The following is an 18044-nucleotide window of genomic DNA, read 5'->3' on the forward strand; positions in this document are numbered from 1 at the left end:
AGTAGCACAGGTTTCCAGTGATGTTGTTTGCAGAGGAACTCATAAGGGTTTCTGATGTGCTAAGTAGTGGCTGCGGATAAGTGGTGCCTGTGAGACGTGACAGGTCTGTAGTAGCACTGAGATAATGGGAAGTCAGTTCAAGCCAGAGTTCAGAGCCAGGAGGATAACAGAGCAGGCAGGATCAGGGGGGAGCCAAAGTCAGACACAGTAGACAGTAGAGAATATTTGTGTGTGCAAAGTCTAGGAATCCAAATAGAGCAAGAGAATCACCGCTCCAGGTGGGTCAGATCAAGGTAAAAGGCATCTCCTTCAGTCTAGAAGTCCAGGTGCTGGCAATGCTATGACAGTTAGACATCAAAGAAATTCTGGACAGCCGTACTCCAAAAATATTTGCCTTTATTCAATAAGGTGTCATCCAAAATACAGGTCACAGCGAAATGGAACAAAGCTTATGCGTTTCGCACTACAAGGAGTGCTTAGTCATAGCTAACAATCACAAAAATCAAAGTGAAATAAATAATAAAAGTTACAGACCATGTGACAACATAATCAGCAGAAATCAATTAATCAATGAATATACCAATTAAGCATCATGGGTCACCTGTAGTTTCAACAAGTGCAGTGAAAAAAGAAACGAAAACGAGATCATTGAATGAATGATTGAAATAAAAGTACAAATAAGGAAAATCGTGTGCAAAAACAAAAAGTGTGAAAAAATGTGTAAAAAATCTGTGTGAAGATAAATGAATATAGAAACATATATATAAAAATGTGTATATATATATATATATATATATATATATATATATATATGTTGAAATATGCAAAGGTTATCACAGGTTTACACAGAAAGCCCACGGCTGGCAACAGCCTTTTGAGAGCATTCTCCTTGCACACGAGAATACCTTCAGGGTTAAACTTTGAGTGCGATGTTTCCCACTATTATGACTGACCTCCTCTCATGTTTCCATCTGGTCATCAAACTGTGTCTGATCTCCTGGACTTTGCATACATTTGCTCACCAGCTCAGGGGTCTGTGGCATTTATGAACTTTCCTCATTTTATACCCTTCAGTTCCTTACATCATTTCTAGAAGTTTGCCTGAACATGGAAAATACCACATCCATCTTACCTGCACCAGCAACTGGATATAGCAGAACTTTTATGGCACCATCTAATAATTCCATTAAGGTCACAATCAGAGATTCACATGTCACAACCGGCAGATGGTAACGAAGTCTCATTGATACGTCTTTTCAGAAAAATTGAGCACTTAATGGCCAAAGAAATAAGGTCTTATTGGGAAATCATCTTCCTGACAGAATATATATCTATGGCACAGATACCACAAGGATTGAGGATTTAAAAAATTTCCCACCTCAGAATTAGAGAATTGGTTGACGAATTCAAAAAAGAATGGACTGACACACTTGATACGTGCTCCTTTAAACTTATGAATATCCTAATATCTTCCAAAAAGAAAGAAGTGGAAACTTTACAAGCAGAGATTACTTCTATACAAAAAGATCTTACTGTGTTTCAGACACACACAGGATTCACCTAAACAAAAAACTGGATACAAAAATTGAATATATACACTGTACACTGCGCTATACAAACTATGAATAAATAAGGAGCAGCTACATACGGAGTGACAACAACCATAAGAATACTGTGAAAAGAAATGTAGCGCATAAACTGTGAAAAACCCCAAAAAAGGGGAAATAACTATTAAATGGTATCTACATCAACAAATGGGCCCCATGGGCTCTTTCAGCATCCTCCTTGTTGCCCATTTTGTTTTTATATTTTGTGATCACATTTTTATTGTAACCTGGCTTTTTAGCAATAAAAAACCCACCATTTTTCATCTACACTATGTGGAGCCTATTTATTTTTTCTCCACATACCATCTGAGAGAAAATTCAGCTCCCACTTCAGTTCCATGTGAGACGTTCCGTTTCTTCTGATCTGTTCCTTGGCCATCCTTTGTGAGGACCTACCTGGCGGCCCCGGGAGATCCATGCAGAGTTCGATCCAGACGGTTTCCAGAGTCGGGATGTCCGTTTCAAGGCCCTGAGGGGCAACCTGCTCTAGTGATTCCCTGTCGCTGACAAGGGAATCCAACGTATCTGGTAAGAGTTTTTTACACATCACTTCTACCAAAAAACTGGATAAACTAGAAAAATCTGTCATTGACAATAAGAGAGGCAAAATGACTCAAGATCGAATTGATTATGAGAGTAATAAAGTTTATACATGGAAGAAACCTTTATTCTTTCCAAATCACTCATGTCGCAATTCAGGAAAACAGGTGAGCTTCTCTGATCAAGAGAGTGAACCAGCTGATGATACTCTGGCTCATACAGCATCAGACTCATCACCTGAACAACCCAGAACGTCCACAGGCATCATTCGATCAGGTAATGGCCGGAGCCCAGGAAACCCTCATGGGCCAACAAAAAAGAAAAAAAGAAACTGACCACAGGAAAACAAGGAGGGGAGGCAGGAGACATAAAAGCTCCAGGGAACACTCACTATACTCTGTGGAGCAAAACAAAGCGTTGACCTCAAATGTTTCAAACATTTTAAATATTTCAAGCAGGACTTTGAACAATCAAGAAACCGCTCTATTATCAAGGGGTTTAAATTTTTGCCCAAGCAGACATTTTGACCTTTTGGGGACATTACTGGACCTCAACAAGTTTGCACGCAGTTTAACACTTAGAAAACACTTCTTTGAATTCCCTTTTGAAGGAGAAGATACTTCCCTGGAGAGCTCTGAGACAGGTGAGTCACTTCCTTCTCCCCGCAGGTTTACAGAGGTTTGTGCACTGGAAGATCTAACTGATCTTGCTTCTGAATCCAATCCACCCCCTATTGATCCCACAGATACTTACAACAAAATATAATTTAAACTTAGGTCTGATTTTTACCTGGTGGCATCTAGGGGGAAGGATATGGACCTCTTTCAAAAGATGTTGGAGAGGGATTTGACACATCTGGCTCGGAGCTGTCATATGAACCCTTCAGGTAGCAATCTGTCCAATGCAGAGAGACAGGCTTTAAAAAGTTTGTAAGTGGATCATAGTATTGTTATCAGAAATGCTGACAAGGGGGGCACAGTAATAGTTCTAGATTCTGAGATGTATAAGAATGAAGCCCTACGTCAGCTTTCTGATACCAGCACTTATCAAAAACTTAAAGCTGACCCTACACCTTCTTTTAAAAAAGCTCTGTCTTCTCTTTTGGATAGTGCAGTCCATGAGGGTCTGTTCTCTCCAAGGGAGAAAGACTTGTTTATTCCTGACAGTCCCATTATGCCAGTTTTTCACCACCTGCCCAAGGTTCACAAAGGGTTAAACCCCCTTTTGAGCAGGTTTAAAGTTGCAGGTATAGGGTCCCTCAATGAGAGACTTGGTGAATGGGTGGATAGCAAATTACAACTCTTATGCCCCGTACACACGGTCGGACTTTGTTCGGACATTCCGACAACAAAATCCTAGGATTTTTTCCGACGGATGTTGGCTCAAACTTGTTTTGCCTACACACGGTCGCACAAAGTTGTCGGAATTTCCGATCGACAACCACGCGGTCACGTACACCACGTACGACGAGACTAGAAAAGGCCAGTTCAGAACCAAGCGCGGCACCCTTTGGGCTCCTTTTGCTAATCTCGTGTTAGTAAAAGTTTGGTGAGAGACGATTCGCGCTTTTTCAGACTCGTGGCTTTCAGATCATTTTCTGCCGTTCAGTTTGTGCTTGTGGGTTTGTATTTGCTCTTCAGTGCGTGCAGTCAGTTCGTATCGGAGTTTTCTGTGCGATCTTGTCCGCTCGTTGCTGTTTTTCAGGTCGCTCTTCACAGGCCTTGCTGTTCTTCAGTGCGTTCTGTTACTTCGTTCTGAGCAGCCGACCGTTTTCTAGCCATGTTTCGTATGCGTACTCCTCGTACAGTTCGTGCTGTGCGGGGGCTTGGTGTTGGGGTCCTGACCTTGACACAAGTCCAGTCCATGAACAGGGTGGGGAGGAGTTCATGGACCAAGAATTGGTTGCTTCAGCATGACCAGTTCTGTCATATGCCTTTGCTCCGTGAGATCCATGAGAATAATCCTGATGATTTCAGGAACTTTCTCAGGATGACGGACCCCGTATTTCACCGTTTGTTGGCTTTGCTGACCCCTTATATTAGCAGGCAGGATACCTGCATGAGGCAAGCCATCACTCCGGAGCAGAGGTTGGTCGCTACCTTGCGGTATTTGGCCACAGGGAGAAGCCTGCAGGACCTCAAGTTCTCGACAGGCATCTCCCCCCAGGCTTTTCTTTGTGGACATTTACTGCTTGTGTTTGTTTGACCTGACCCTGACAGAAATGTGTGGAGTGCAGAAAATGTCGTGATTGTGTAACCTTATACAAAGCACTGTTGGCTGTTATTTACTAAATGCAAAGACACTTTTCACTACAAGTGCACTTGCAACTGCACTGAAACTGCACTTGTAGTGCAAAGTGGATTTCCCCTTAGGAAATTACCCCCATTTTCTCATAAAACAACAATTACATCACCCCAAAAGTGTTGTAGTGTTGAGACAATAATCCACACATTCTTGATGAACAATCTTTTTAATACCTGCACAATCACATGTGCATTTACCAAAGGTTTTTCTGACAAACCAACACGTTTGTTGTATAACAATTTTTGTGGTGTCATTATCCAAAATCAAAATGTGCATTTTATAGAAAACAGGCCTGTGTAAAACCCACAAGAAAGACACAAATCTTGATCTTACAAAGTTCACATTTGGTAGAACTGGAAGGCAATATCAGACATGAGTATTTAGGAACTGTGTTTGATATTGCGTTCAGATGGGGGGAAATCACCCCTGGAAAAGCCAAATTTGGAAGATGCACACAAATTTCACAATGTCAACATGTGCTATCTGCCATCACGGGGGATCAAGGGACGTGTTTTGGGGGAGAAAGCCCTTCCTCACCGCTACTTTATAATTGAGGAAGGGGTTGCACCCCCAAAACGCGTCCATTGATCTCCCGTGATGGCAGATAGCACATGTTGGCACACTGTGTGCATCCTCCAAATTTGGCTTTGTGAAAAATCACAAAAACATTTCGCACATTGTAGCAGACAAAAGAAGAAAGTGATTTGGAGGGGCTTTAAACTCGCCCCAAAACATCAATGATGTTTTTATATTTTGGAATAACATCATTGATGTTTTGCTTGATGTTTTCCAATTGTAAATTACACCCCATGATCTCCCCGATCAGGATCTGGGCACTTTCTGATGTGAAAGGATCTTCATCCACAACCTCACGATCACCTAAAAAGAGAGGAAACCCAAAATAAATTAGGTCTAAAAAATATGCCGCCATCCATCTCTTATCTGAGCCTGTGGTCGCAGACACTCACCTGTTGTGGTGACTAGTTCCACCACGTCTTCCTCCTCCTGCTCATCTTGTGTTGGGTGGATTTCCCCTTCTTCCAGAGGGGGGGGGTCTCTGGTCTCCTCAGATGAGGGGTGTCCTCCAAGTCTTTTCTCCCCTATGTAAAACAAAAATGGTATAATTAGCACACAGATATTTGATGGCAGAACTCTAAAGATGAAACATTGCTTGGAAGTGGGGTACAATTGTCTATTTTAGCAGAGTTCCAACATGTAGCTTTTTTAGTGCCCTTTGTCAAGCTGCAATACTTTACCTGTTTGGTACAAGCTTCACAGATGGAGACCCCCCTATAGTATACACTGGAGCACCTGTGTGGCCCCCTAATAAAAATGGTGTTCTTGTGTCCCACACTAGTGCTCCAGTGTTCAGATGTGAAAACAGCTGCTCAGTGTCCTCTCCTTACACACAATCTAGTTTGCATGTCATTCTAGTAACAAAGCCATCTACACAACCCAATTTTTTGAAGACAAGTATAGGGCCTCAAAATGGTGGCCAAATGCATATGGGCTAAACAATGGTATTTTATAGTCCGAAAAAAAAATGTGTGATCCGAACGAATAATGTGCCCATGAACATGAAAGTTGCCATTTTAAACTGTACAACAGTTCCTAAAAGCACATGGAGCAGCACGAACGTAATAAACACAAGAACAATAGGAACACAGCACAACTACTTACTTTTTTGCAGCACTCTCCGGATCTTTCTGTACTGCTCATGTTCTCGTAATTTCAGGTCCGACCACCGCTTCCTGAGCTGATCTTTCGATTGTCGTACCCCGAATTTCCGGTGCAGACTCCTGACCACTTTCGCCATGATCTTGGCCTTTCGGACATTGGGGTTGGGGTAAGGCCCATACTTTCCATCATAGTCGGCCTTCTTCAGGATGTCCACCATCTCCAACATCTCCCCAAAGGACATATTTGAGTCCTTTAATCTCTTTCTGGATCGGGACGTTTCAGGCTCCGGCCTTTCCTCCCCCTCCTCCTTGTTGCTGTACTTAGCACGATCCTGCTGTCTATCCGCCATGTGCTCTTCCTCCACTGCGCCGAACGAAAAGGGGTGGGGAATAGAATAGAAAGAACGTCAGGGGCGGGCGGAGTTATACACATGCGCAGTGTGTATAAATCGTAACGCGCGCGTCTTACGTACGATCTGTGAGCGGAGGAAGGAGCATCGGAGACGCCGATCGTGCTAACAAAGGTAGGATCTAAACTTGGGCCTATACTGCTTCGAAATTGAAGCCTATATTGTAACAAGATTAGGGGAGTTTGGCCTGACATTAGGGTTTGTCTTGTGTTGTGTCTTGCAGAGAAAATGGATGGGTTCAACGACCACAATTTCCTGCCCCTGTTTATTGACAAGTACAGAGAGCTGCCCTGTCTGTGGCAGGTCAGACACCCCCACTATAACCACAAACAGAAGAGGCAGGCAGCGCTGGAGAAACTGCTGGAGTTGGTGAAGCCGGTGGTCCCCACAGCAACCATCCCCTATTTGAAAGCTAAAATTGGTGGCCTGAGGAGCACTTATCTTAGGGAGCGCAAGAAGGTCACAGATTCCCAGAGATCCGGAGCTGCAGCAGATGACGTTTATGTCCCCAGGCTGTGGTACTACGAGAGACTGCGATTTCTGTCAGACCACACTGAAGTCAGGGAATCCCTCTCTACTCTTCCTTCCACTCTTCCTTCCATACCAGCTGAGGCTTCCGATGTCCAACCTGGGCCTTCCAGCCAGGAAGAAGTGGAGGAGCCCAGCTTGAGTCAGGTATAGCATTCTTCTACAGATTTCTGGTCAATAAATAAATGATGTTTACTAGATGTTATTATTGATCACTAATTGCTGATTGAAAAAAGTGTTTTACATATCAATAGACAGTAGTGGGCACCCAAAATTGGGACAAGAATGCAAAATGCTGGGCTCAGAAGGATAGTCTGTTATATTTGTTAACATTGAATTTGCAGCAGTCAGGAGGTGAAAATTGTGTGTGATTGATGAAAACAATACTAAAACTATGTCCCTTTTTCATACACAGGAAGACCTCAGCCAGGAGGAGGCTGTGGAATGTGGCAGTCAGGAGGAGGCGGGGATTATTAGTGTCAGCCAGGAGGAGGCGGGGATTAGTGGCAGCCAGGAGGAGGCGGGGCTAAGTGTCAGCCAAGAGAAGCCAGGGACCAGTCGCAGCCTGACTGAGTCTCAGGTCCCTCCCCTCCGCCTGCCATATAAAAGGGCCAGGAAGGCCACTCCCAGTCCTGTGCAGGATTCAGCGTACAGGCTGATCCAGGAGGCTTCGGCGTCCCTCAGAGCCTTCCCCAGTCCTGAAGAGGCCTTTGCCTGCATGGCTGCCACCAAATTGCAGGGCATGCAGGAGGGCCAACGCAAGATTTCTGAGGACCTGATTTATAAAGTCCTACGTAAGGGGGAGAGTGGGGAACTGACACACAAGACGGATGTCATGGAGAGGGACGATCCTCCTCCTCCTCCTCCTCCTGCTGCCACAACTCCACCACCACAGCCAAAGGCTGGAAGGAAGCGTGGAAGGAAGACCAAAGAGTGATGACCCTGGGTTCAGTCTGGTCTGACAGAAGATGCAGTCTCTTGTATGACCACAGCCTGGGGACACAGATGTCATCTGCTGCTTTCCAGATCTCTGGGACTTCGGGACCAGACTGCACTCCCTTATATATGGACTCCTCAGGCCACCAATTTTGCTTTTAAATAATTGATGTCTGCCCTTGGAGTCCAAGGCTTCGCCCACTTCTGCAGTTTCTCCAGCGTTGCCTCCCTCTTTGTTTATAGTTGTGACCCCTTAATAAAATATTTTTCGGTAAATTCTACTCTCCTGTGTGTGTTTTCATCCAAAAAGGACAGTTTGTTGGTGACGATTCAGGTACATTTCTAAAGTACAATGTGAAATTAACAAGGGACAACAACACCAAACAATCTCCTACAGATTAAATAGAACAACGTATCAATGGTGTTGTGGGAACTTGTCACAAAAAACACACAAACATTTTCGGGAGTACAAATCAAAATCACCAAAAAATAAAAAATAAAAAGAGAAACACAAAAAAAGATTCTACATTAAAGTAAAAAAACAAAAAATAAAAATATGTTGTCAGATGTGAGAAATCAAAATATATTGAGGGAATCCCGATAAATAGTAACGAAAAAACTTTGTGAGAAGTGTGTGTGAATATGAGCATCAAAACGACTTAATTCTTGTCACATTATAAAGAAGAAGAGAGTGTGCTGTATTAAACCATTTTGAACATTGCAGCGTGACGAAAGTGCTTTATCCATTACGAACGCTAAGTTTACCAGAACGAGCTGTCCCGTGTCGGAATTTCTTCTGAGCATGCGTGGCACTTTGTGCGTCGGAACAGGCCACACACGGTCGGAATTGACGCGATCGGATTTTGTTGTCGGAAAATTTTATCTCCTGCTGTCCAACTTTGTGTGTCGGAAAATCCGATGGAAAATGTCCGATGGCGCCCACACACGGTCGGAATTTCCGACAACACGCTCCGATCGGACATTGTCCATCGGAAAATCCGACCGTGTGTACGGGGCATAAGTCTGCACCCTTCCTGGGTTTTTGAGGGATACTAAACATTTACTTAACAAATTAGAGGATTTTCCGTGGAGGGATTACTATAGGTGGATTAGCTGTGATGTGACTAATCTATATTCTAGTGTTCCACACCATCTGGGTATTCAGGCGGTTGCATGGTTCCTCAAAGAATCAGGTCAGTTTCTATGTTACTTCAAGAATTCATTTTATTAGCACTGGAGTATTTATTAACACATAATTTCTTCATGTTTGACGGGGACTATTATCTCTAGAGATGCGGGGCCTCTGTGGGGACAAAATTTTGGCCCTCATTTGCCAACCTATACGTGGGTTGGTGGGAGAGGTCCCACGTCTTTGGACAGGATAGCCCCCGTCGTTTGGATACCATTTTCTTTTGTCGCTACATTGATGACCTGTTGTTCATTACATCTGATGAAAAGCCGAGTTGGATCTATGACTTTCATATTTAAATGACAACAACCTCAATTTGAGATTCACTGGTAATTTACATCCTATGACCATAGAGTTTCTTGACTTGAAACTGACAGGTATCAATGGAAAGGTTATCACAGGTTTACACAGAGAGCAGACTCTGCCCACCCGGGTCATACAATTAGGGGTATACCTTATGGTCAGTTCCTTAAACTGAAACGTCTATGTAGTACTCCAGACATATTTGAGAAGGAGGCCAAAGATATGACACAGTATCCTGAGAAAATAATACAAAAACTTATCTACAGCTAGCAGAATACCTAGAAATACCTTATTATTGGAGAATTCTAACAGCAATAGACACAGAAAACCTCCTTTTTCCTCCATTAATATTCCAGTTTTTTCTACACCGTATGCCCTGTACACACGATAGGATTTTCCGATGGAAAATGTGTGATAGGACCTTGTTGTCGGAAATTCCGACCGTGTGTAGGCTCCATCACACATTTTCCATAGGAATTTCCATCACACAAAGTTTAAGAGCTTGTTATAAAATTTTTCGACAACAGAATCCGTTGTCAGAAATTCCGATCGTGTGTACACATATCTGAAGCACAAAGTGCCACGCACATTCAGAATAAATTAAGAGACGAAAGCTATTGGCTACTGCCCTGTTTATAGTCCCGACTTACATGTTTTACGTCACCGCGTTCAGAACAATCGGATTCTCCGGCAACTTTGTCCGACCGTGTGTATGCAAGACAAGTTTGAGCCAACATCCGTCGGAAAAAATCCATGGATTTTGTTGTCGGAATGTCCTATCAATGTCCGACCGTGTGTACAGGGCATTACAGTTCAGAATACAATAGGATCAAACATACAGTAACCAAATACCTCCCTATCTTATTGAACGATCCCATTTACGATCAAGTTCTCTCTAAGGGTATCAAGTCAGTTTCTCGCAGAGCACCCACAATGGGTAGTTTTCTTTCACCTAGCCTTTTTAGCAAGCAACAATTGAGACCGACTTGGTTGCATTTTAGAGGGAACTTTAAATATGGCATTAAAGGATGCGATTATTGTCGCTATATTAAAACAGGTAAAAACGTCAAGTCCAGTACCAATGGTAAAACATTTGATATTTCATCCTTTATTAATTGTAACACCCAGTACATAATATGCGTCATTACCTGCGACACCTGCCACGTCCAATATGTGGGTCGCACTACACGTCGATTGAAAGACAGATTATACGATCATTTGTATGATATCGAGAGAAACAGGTCAACTAATGTTGCTAAACACTGGAATCTTATTCACTTTAAAGATGTCTCTAGTCTTTCCATCCAAGGAATAGAAAGGATTACTACCTCCATTAGGGGAGGAAACAGATTCAGAATGCTTTGCAAGCGTGAAGTATTCTGGATATTCTCCTTGCACACGAGAATACCTTCAGGGTTAAACTTTGAGTGGGATGTTTCCCACTATTATGACTGACCTCCTCTCATGTTTCCATCTGGTCATCGAACTGTGTTTGATCGCCGTATGCATGGCCATAGATTTAGATTTAATTATTATTTATATATATTAACATCAAATCTTTTTCATTACCCAGTATCCAGTACACTGTTTGATTTGAGTTATCAGAGCAATTTATTGCACTCCGGGCATTATTGGGCTTTTCACTCCAGCAACCAAGTTATTTCTGGATTGTAAGGTGTATGACCACAGGTTCAGATTTAACCATATCGTTCTGTTAGTTCTATCAATTTATTTATGGTTTGGGGATCATTGGGCTCCCAATCCCAGTAGTCGGACTTTGTTTGATCGTCATATGTGTGATTATAGACTTGTACTTCAACATTGCCCACAGAGATTAACATCATATCGTTTCTTTTTATCACTTAGTCTTTAACCTATCATTCGGTTTGAATTATCAGAATAATTTAAAGTGGAGATCCACCCAAAAATGGAACTTCCACTTTTTGGATTCCCCCCCCCCTCTGGTGTCACATTTGGCACCTTTCAGGGGGAAGGAGGGAGCAGATACCTGTCTAATACAGGTATTTGCTCCCACTTCCTGCATAGATAACCGCTGCGCTTGCGGTGACCTACGCCACTTCCGGTGCCTACAGTCTCCTCCACAGCTGTATTCTGTGAGACACAGAACACAGCAGGGACCAGAGAGGACGTGCAGCGTGACTCGCGCATGCGCAGTAGGGAACCAGGAAGTGAAGCCGCACGGCTTCACTTCCTTATTCCCTTACCGAGGATGGCGGCGACAGAAGCCGAAGGACGGATCGGCTTCGGCTGCAGACATCGCGGGCTGCCTGGACAGGTAAGTGTCCATATATTAAAAGTCAGCAGCTGCAGTATTTGTAGCTGCTGGCTTTTAATACTTTTTTTCCACTTTAACGGGTGTTATTGGGCCTTTCACTCCGGCAACCGATTTTCTGCTGGATTGTAAGGTGTATGATCATAGGTCTAGATCTAATCATACCGTTCTGACAGTTTAGTCTCAATTACTATTTACTATATCCAATCTCCAGTTTATAACTACTTGTATCCCTACCTGAGTATAATAATAGTATAATAGAGTTATCAGAGTAGTTTGTTGGACTCCGGGCATTATCGGGCTTTTCACTCCAGCAACCAAGTTTTTTCTGGATTGTAAGGTGTATGACCATAGGTTTACATTTAACTACATCGTTTTGTTAGTACAACCAATTTATTCATGGTTTGGGGGTCATTGGGCTCCCAATCCCAGTAGTCGGACTATGTCTGATTGTCATATGTATGATTATAGATTTGTACTTCACCATTGCCCACAGAGATTAACATCATATAGTTTATTTTCTTCTTTTTATTACTTTAGCTTATTGTTTGGTTTAAATTATCAGAATGATTTAACGGGCTTTGGGTGTTATTAGGCCTTTCACTCCGGCAACCGATTTTCTGCAGGATTGTAAGGTGTATGACTATAGGTCTATATCCAATCATACCTTTCTGACAGTTTTGTTTCAATTACTATTTACTATTATCCAGTCTCCAGTTTATAACTACTCATTAATCTTTGCCTGAGCATAACAATGTGCATATACACATGTTCAGGTTTAGATATTATAGTGAAAGTCCTGCTTTAATGCAATTTTTTATCTCATATGAACACCCCTTTCTTTTTTCTGCTTTGCAGCATTATTTATTAAATGATACTCAATTAGTTTTTTTGCAGCAACTCATTAATAGTTTTATGACTGTTTACAGGTCCTTATTGAGCTTCATGTCATGAAAATATGAAGATATTAGTGTTCCTCTATGTAGATTATGTACATTATGGACCTCTGTGTAGATCGTGTTGTTTTTAGGTGTATTTATATACGTATATATGCTTATTGGTGTCCATATTTGGAATTTTAATACATAACATGGAAGTGTCAACATTTATTGTCTATATCCACTGATGCATTAATATTCCTTACTCACGATGTGCATTATCGGTTGGTATATTGATGTTTCAACAAGTGCGGTGTCTTGCTTGTTTATTAACACACTTTGATTTGTTCATTCATCGTATTTATGAACATTCACAATCTACATCATCATAGTTACACTCTATATAATCTATTTTTACATCTAGTGCTTGCATTTCATCATTAGATATAGTAAGTGACATTCATGTTTAGCTATTTGGTGAACACAATTTTTTCTCCTTCCCTTTTTTCCCCTCCCTCCTCCTCCCCCCCTCCCTTTTTCCCCCTTCCCCCTGCCCCCTGTAACTTTTATTATTTATTTCACTTTGATTTTTGTGATTGTTAGCTATGACTAAGCACTCCTTGTAGTGCAAAACGTGTAAGCTTTGTTCCATTTTGCTGTGACCTGTATTTTGGATGACACCTTATTGAATAAAGGCAAATATTTTTGGAGTGCGGCTGTCCAGAATTTCTTTGATGTCTAGAGAATATTTGTGAACAAGCCGAGGTCAGGTCAGGAGACAGGCAGGAGAATAGTCAAGGACAAGCCAGGTTAGTAGCAAAGAACTTTCAGGAACAAGGATCACAGGACATGGTAGAAGCTGAAGATCAATCAGCAGCTTTGAGCACTAACTCACTTCATTACAAAGACCCATGTGATGTGCTGGTAGAGATGCTGGGTCCTAGTGCCCCCTTACCAATTCACATGGGGGGCAGGATCTGGGGGTCCCCTTGTTAAAGGGGGCTTCCATATTCCCATAAGCCCTCCGCCCGCATACCCCCACAACCACCGGGCAAGGGTTGTGGGGATGAGGCCCTTGGCCCCATCAATGTGAGGACAAGATGCTTTGGGGGTGACTCCAAAGCACTTTCCCCATATTGAGAGCATGTGGCCTGGTATGGTTCAGGAGGGGGTTGACCCCTACGCCATTTTTTTTGGAGCAGGGTTCCCCTTAAAATCCATACCAGACCCTTAGATCTGGTATGAATTTTGGGGGGACCCCTACGTCATTTTTTTTTACATTTGGCGCAGGGTTCCCCTTAATATCCATACCAGACCTCAAGGGCCTGGTATGGATTTTGGGGTGACCCCCACGTAATTTTTTTGGTTCGGGGTTCCCCTTAATATTCATACCAGACCCAAAGTGCCTGGTAATGGACTGGGGGGGACCCATGCCATTTTTTTCAATGAGTTTTATCTATATTGCCGAGACTCAACAATTCATTATAGCCGCAATGAGTTTTAAATGACTTTTTTTTCATTTAGAAATGTCATTTTGCTGTGGTACTGTTCTAAACACGAGAAAACTGTGCCGCTTTACAGGCATACTATAGATACTCCCTAGGCACAATATTTAAAGGAATATTTCATTTTTATTGTTTCACTTTAAGCATTATTAAAATCAGTGCCCTTGAAAAAACAGCCATTTAAAAAAAAAAATGTGCTGGGGCAGGACCCAGGTCCCCAAACACTTTTTATGGCAATAACTTGAATATAAGCCTTTAAAATGAGAACTTTTGGTTTTTCATGTTCGTGTCCCATAGACTTTAACGGTGTTCTGCGGCTTTCGAATTTGCCGCGAACACGACATAATGTTCGCTGTTCGCCAAACACCCGATGTTCGACTCAAATTTACGTTTGACTCAAACATCGGGCTTATCCCTATTGAGGAGACAGAGTGGGTCAGAGTAGACCGATCTGCATAGGTTCCACATCAGATGAACTAGAAGGTTGAGAAGCCGGGGTAGGAGTGGTTGGACCTGGGACCCTTGGCAAAACCCATGTGGCCCGGAAGCTCTGGGTAAGTTCAGAGCGTCACTCCCGTAGGCATCTATCCAACTGGATGGAGACTTGGATGAGATTCTCAAGGGAGGAAGGAGCCTTGATCTGGGCCAATTCATCCTTAAGGGTCTCAGCTAAGCCTAAACGGAACTGGTATTTTAAAGCAGAAGCATTCCATCCGGTATCAGCTGACCACTTATGAAACTCCACAATGTAGTCTTCCACAGGTCGTCGGCCTTGTATAAGGGTATGGAGGGCAGACCCAGCAGTAGCAGTCCTCTGTGGGTCATCATAAAGGACAGTCATGGCCTTAAAGAATGTGGAAAGAGAGTTCAGTGCTGTATTCTTTTGCTCTTATAGGGTATGGGCTCAGGACTGCAGCTCATCAGACAGTAGCGAAAAAATAAACCCTACTCTGACTGTCTCAAGTGTGAAAATTCTTGGTTGCAGAGCAAAATAAAATTCACATGCATTTCTGAAGGCCCTGAACTTACGTTTATCCCCTGAAAAGTGCTCAGGAGTGGGAACTCTGGGTTCTGGCAGAGGAAGTAACATGGCAGCTGGAGAAGCGGGCAGAAGATTTGAAAGAGCAGCTGAAGGGTTGGGGCTCATAGCCAGGTTAGGTTCTGTGGGAGTCACTGTAGTAGTAAGGGCGTGCATGTGTCCTTTAAGCTGGAAGTATCCTTTTTGCAAATCCTTGATGGCTTGTGTAAGTGCAGTTGTCTGCTGACAGAGAGCCCCCATTTCCGCAGCACCTCTCTCGGGCTTCAGACATATTGGCTGATTGATACTATCAGGTAACTGGTGCTGGAGGCCTATAGAGAGAGGGCTTCCCTTGCAGCAAAGTTCCAGACTTAAAGTAGCACAGGTTGCCAGTGATGTTGTTTGCAGAGGAATTTAGAAGGGTTTCTGATGTGCTAAATAGTGGCTGCGGACAGGTGGCACCTGTGAGATGTGGCAGGTCTGTAGTAGCACTGAGATAATGGGAAGTCAGTTCAAGCCAGAGTTCAGAGCCAGGAGGATAACAGAGCAGGCAGGATCAGGGGGGAGCCAAAGTCAGACACAGGAGACAGTAGAGAATATTCCTGGACCACAGGCAGCCGAGGTCCACAGGCAGGAGAAGTCAAGGGCAAGCCGGGTTGGTAGCAAATAACTTTCAGAAACAAGGATCACAGGAACATGGTACAAGCTGAAGATAAATAAGCAGCTTTGAACAATAACTCACTTCCTTATAAAGACCCATGTGACATGTTGGTAGACATGCTGGGTCCTAGAGCCCTTCTCCTGCTGTTGGTGTCTTGATGGATGTTGGGTCCTAGAGTCCTTCTCCTACCATTGCTTCCCTGACAACTCCACAGGTGCTCATATTAACGGATAATAGAACCTTTAGAATCACCAAAAGGCTTCCTGCAGATAGAGCAGTCCCAAAAAGCACTCCTAATCCAGCCCAAATTACTTAATCTCTTATCTTATCCTCTTTTTGTCTGGACTGTACGGAACTTGTTTCATATGTTGCTTATTTATTGTATTTAGGCAACCTCATCAACTATAAAAGAAAAAATATATAAAATCTGAACTTTTATATAAAAGCATCTAAAATCGATATCATATATAAAGGTGAAGATAAAAAGGTTTCAATGATTTTTACTGAGAATTTCAAATGTTGAAATCATAACAACTGTTAGGCCCATGCAGGGGCAATGGCATCAATTTATAACTAGACCTAACCACGGAAATCAGAACAGCAAATCAGTGGAAGCAGTTAAGAGACAGGCAGTACAAATATATACTGAGATTATCGACAGACTATATAACAGGTTGCCTCAGGAGAATTGAGTAGTCAGGATCAGCTGGGAGGGGTGGGGTCTTGGTGAGCCAAAAGGAAGGGGGTAGAAGGGTAGGGATGCGGGCAGGGGGTAAAGGACAGGAAGGAGGTTCCCAAAAACTTGGGTCACCATTTCAATAGAAGGCTAGAAGTAAGATAGGCTTGCTGGGTTTAAAGAAAACCTAAGGCTTCTTCCATGCCTTAGCTATAGTTGTGTTTGCCGAAAGGAAAAGGTACATGGCCAGTTTGTGTTGGTGTACAGAGAGACCTGGGATTAGGTAATGAGGCAAAGCAAACTTAGCTGCTAGAATTTAACTACTGGGTGAAACTAAATTTGAAGGAGTCCAAAAATTTTGAACAAAGGAGTTGCATTTTGGGCAGAATCACCAAGTATGCATTATGTCAACTTATCGGCCACAACCTTGGAAGCATCTATAAGAAGAGTTGAGAACAGCTAGGCAATCTGAGCCAGAGCCCAGTGCCACCAAAGGGAACTTTATAGGCTGATTTCCAGGTTGTCATATTGAAAGAACACTTTGCCACCCTGTACCAGACCTTACTTCAGCTCTCTGGATCAATGGTGGTTGCCAGATCGCATGTCCAGTGCCTTACATATGGGCAGGATTCTAGAGGTCCTCGAATACTGTGTGTGGTGTAAAGGGTGGAGATCAACTTGGGCGACTCTGGGGTGTGTAGACAGATATGTTCAAATATTGTCAAATACTATCTTGTTATATGAAAAATCTGACAATTTACGTAAGGGTAGGCAAATATTTGCCTATATATTTCATTGCAGGAGCTTCATGATGCTCCTGTAGGGCGGGCCAGGAGGGGAAGGAACAGAAAGCCAAAAATGATGAATATGTAAAAGCCATGTTGAGTTCACCATGACAAAGACCTCACCTGGTCCCGACCCCAGAGAAAGAGTGGGTTATTGAGAATGGGTAGCAAGGGAAGAAAGGGGAGAATCAGTTTGGAGTAATGTCCCAAAATGTCAAAGTGTGTTGCATCAAAGGGCTTAAAGAGGATGGACGGACTTTTTAGGGTAACCAAGGCAGGGCCAAGATCAGGGTGGAGTCACAGTTTGGGATATCAAAAAGTACTCATCGTGGTAAGCCAGGGATAGCGTGCCAGAGGGACAGTTGGGAGATTTGGGCAGCCTGTTAATATTTAGTTATGTTTGAGACATAGTTAGGGGTTAGGTACTTTAGTAGGGATGAGCCAAACACACCCCGGTTCGGTTTGCACCAGAACCTGCGAACGGACTGAAAATTTGCGCAAACTTTAGAACCCCATTGAAGTCTATGGGACTCGAACATTCAAAATCAAAAGTGCTAAATTTAAAGGCTAATTTGCATGGTATTGTCCTAAAAAGGGTTTGGGGACCCGGGTCCTGCCCCAGGGGATATGTATCATTGCAAAAAAAGTTTTAAAAATGGACGTTTTTTCGGGAGCAGTGATTCTAATGATGCTTAAAGTGGAAAAAAAGTGAAATATTCCTTTAAATATCAT

This window comes from Aquarana catesbeiana, linkage group LG02 (assembly GCF_042186555.1).
Source record: "Aquarana catesbeiana isolate 2022-GZ linkage group LG02, ASM4218655v1, whole genome shotgun sequence".
NCBI classification, from domain to species: domain Eukaryota; kingdom Metazoa; phylum Chordata; class Amphibia; order Anura; family Ranidae; genus Aquarana; species Aquarana catesbeiana.